Raw genomic sequence first — 3914 nt, forward strand, 5'->3', positions numbered from 1 at the left:
TTTCATTTCCCTCGTCTCTCTCTCTCTCTCTCTCTCTCTCTCTCTCTCTCTCTCTCTCTCTCTCTCTCTCTCTCTCTCTCTCTCTCTCTCTCTGTCTCTCTCTCTGTCTCTGTCTCTGTCTCTGTCTCTGTCTCTTCTCTCTGTCTCTCAACTTTCAAAAAAAGAAACGTCCCCTCTCTCAACTCAGCACAAAAAAAGAAACGTCCCCTCACTGCCAACTGCGCTTATTTTCAGCAAACTTAACATGTGTAAATATTTGTATGAACATAAGATTCAACAACTTGAGACATAAACTGAACAAGTTCCACAGACATAGGGGGGGGGGTTCAAAATCATAAGTAACAGTCAGTATCTGTTGTGGGCACCAGCTGCAGTACAGCAGTGCATCTCCTCCTTGTGGACTGCACCAGATTTTCCAGTTCTTACTGTGAGATGTTACCCCACTCTTCCACCAAGGCACCTGCAAGTTCCCGGACATTTCTGATGGGAATGGCCCTAGCCCTCACCATCCGATCCAACAGGTCGCAGACGTGCTCGTGAGATCCAGGCTCTTAGCTGGCCATGGCAGAACACTGATATTCCTGTCTTGCAGGAAATCACGCAGAGAACGAGCAGTATGGCTGGTGGTATTGTCATGCTGGAGGGTCATATCAGGATGAGCCTGCAGGAAGGGTACCACATGAGAGAGGAGGATGTCTTCCCTGTAACGCACAGTGTTGAGATTGCCTGCAATGACAGCAAGCTCAGTCCGATGATATTGTGACACACCTCCACAGACTATGACAGACCCTCCACCTCCAAATCAACCCCGCTCCAGAGTACAGGCCTCGGTGTAACACTCATTCCTTCGACGGTAAACAGGAATCCGACCAACACCCCTGGTGAGACAAAATCGCGACTCGTCATTGAAGAGCACTTTTTGCCAGTCCTGTCTGAGCCAGCAACAGTGGGTTTGTGCCCATAGGCGACGTTGTTGCCAGTGATTCTCAATGTATTTTAAACCTGATTGTTATTTGTTGGGGCATCATTTGAATTAGGCATTTTTATTACTCACTTGGCTGACATCCCCCTCCTCTCCCCTGTAACTATTCCCCGGGTCGTTGCTGTAAATGAGAATGTGTTCTCAGTCAATTTACCTGGTAAAACAAGGGTAAAAAAAAAAAGCAAAGTTAGTAATAAACTCCACCGCTTACAATCTGGTCCGCTCAATGGATGGGTGATTAACACTATTGAAGGGACTGGCAACAATTCAACATAAAACCCCTGCATCGACCCCTGGGTGTCTTTGTTTTCAACGGGTTCTGATTCTGCACACCAATGTATACAAATCTTAAAATATTCAGTAAGTTCAATAGAATTATAGATTGGTGTGAATCCCTAGATAAATATTTTTCATTAGGATCTGGCAAGTTCAGTGGTATAAAGTACTTTATTAAAAATTATTTAAAGTAATACTTAAGTAGGTTTTTGTGGTATCTGTACTTTACTATTTATATTTTTGACTACTTTTACTTTTACTTCACTGCATTCCTAAAGAAAATCATTTACTTTTTACTCCATGCATTTTCCCTGACACCCAATAGTACTCAATACATTTTGAATGCTTAACAGGACAGGAAAAGGGTCAAATTCACGGCTTATCAAGAGAACATCCCTGGTCATCCCTACTGCCTCTGATCTGGCAGACTCACTAAACACACATGCTTTGTAAATGATGTCTGAGTGTTGGGAGTGTGCCCCTGGCTTTCTGTTAAAAGAAAAATACAAGAAAATGGTGCCATCTGGTTTGCTTAATAAGGAATTTAAAATGATTTGTACTTTTACTTTTACTTTTGATACTTTAAGTAAACAAAATACGTTTAGACTTTTACTCAAATAGTTGTACTTTGTCCACCACTGGGCAAGTTAGAACCACTGCCTAAAGATATTTTGATCTGACCTTGTTCACAGTGTAACTAGAGGGACATTCCAAGCATATCATGATGATTTTTGCTTTATTAGTTTGAGATTATTGGATTGCTCATAATATTACTCAGCTTCTTCAAAATGTTGTCTCTTTTCATTTATTTCAGCTGTAATGTCCCCATGAGACCTCGTTTTCCAGGTGGGACCACGTGAGACACATGTACTGTAGCCTACAGAGAAAACGTTTCCCAACAACAATGTCGGCATAGCACTGTAATATTTTATTTCTTTAAATGCTTATTTACTGAATTAGCTCATGGTAACTTGCCTTGCTTTGGGGCACGGCAGCAATATGCAAAGCCTTATGACTGATGATTCTCTGATCACCAGACTTGGTCATATTCATATCCTTTACAAATTGATCATTGTGTTGTATGGAAGCATTTTAGGCACTTTATGAACAGCCAACCTCCACTGAAAAACCCATGATTCGTTCTCTAGAGTCTAAGACGTTAGGGGGGTTATAAACTGACATATGGAATCGTTTTAAGATGGTCATGCCATGGCTCATTTAGCTATTTGATTTTGAATTTTAGGATCCTTTAAGTATAAAAAATATATATTTAAAAAATATTTGATAAAATATTGAATTTGGACTTTAGTACCAAATCCTATAGAAATGCATTGAAAAACAGATTCATACATGGAAAAAAATAAGACTAAGGTTTTGTAGTGTCTGTCCAATATCTAGGAAATCTAAGACAGCTCAGGAAATATATATATAACGTACCAGTCAAAATGTTGGACACACCTACTCATTCAAGGGTTTTTCTTTATTTTGACTATGTTCTACATTGTAGAATAATAGTGAAACATCAAACTATGAAATAACACATATGGAAACATGTAGTAACCAAAAAAGTGTTAAACAAATCCAAATAGATTTTATATTCTTCAAAGTAGCCACCCTTTGTTTTGATGACATTCTGTCAACCGGCTTCATAAGGAAGGCTTTTCCAACAGTCTTGAATGAGTTCCCAAATATGCTGAGCACTTGTTGGCCACTTTTCCTTCACTCTGCGATCCAACTCATTCAAAACCATCTCAATTGGGTTGAGGTCAGGTGATTGTGGATTCCAGGTCATTTGATGCAGCACTCCATCACTCTCCTTCTTGGTCAAATAGCCCTTACATAGCCTGGAGGTGTGTTTTGAGTCATTGTCCTGTTGAAAAACAAATTATAGTACCACGAAGCGGAAACTAGATGGGATGGCGAACGCTGCAGAATGCTGTGGTAGCCATGCTGGTTAAGTGTCTTGAATTCTAAATAAATCACAGACAGTGTCACCAGAAAATCACCATCACACCTCCTCCTGCATGCTTCACGATGGGAACCACACATGCGGAGATTGTCCGTTCACCTACTCTGCGTCTCACAAAGACACAAAAATCTCAAATTTGGACCCATCAGACCAAGGGACAGATTTCCACCGGTCTAATGTACATTGCTTGTGTTTCTTGGCCCAAGCAAGTCTCTTCTTATTGGTGTCCTTTAGTAGTGGTTTCTTTGTAGCAATTCGACCACGAATGCCTGATTCATGCAGTCTCCTCTGAACAGTTGAAGTTGACATGTGTCTATTACTGGAACTCTGTTAAGCATTTATTTAGGCTGCAATCTGAGGTACAGTTAACTCTAACGAACTTATCCTCTGCAGCAGAGGTAACTCTGGGTCTTCCTTTCCTGTGGCGGACCTCATGAGAGCTAGTTTCATCCTAGCGCTTGATAGTTTTTGTGACTGCACTTGAAGAAACTTTCAAAGTTCTTGAATTGTTCCAGATTGACTGACCTTCATGTCTTAAAGTAATGATGGACTGTCGTTTTTCTTTGCTTATTAGAGCTGTTCTTGCCATAATATGGACTTGATATTTTACCAAATAAGGGTTATCTTCAATATACCACCTGTACCTTGTCAAACACAACTGACTGGCTCAAACACATTGAGAAGGAA

Source organism: Oncorhynchus tshawytscha, linkage group LG28, assembly GCF_018296145.1.
Source record: "Oncorhynchus tshawytscha isolate Ot180627B linkage group LG28, Otsh_v2.0, whole genome shotgun sequence".
Classification (NCBI taxonomy): Eukaryota; Metazoa; Chordata; class Actinopteri; order Salmoniformes; family Salmonidae; genus Oncorhynchus; species Oncorhynchus tshawytscha.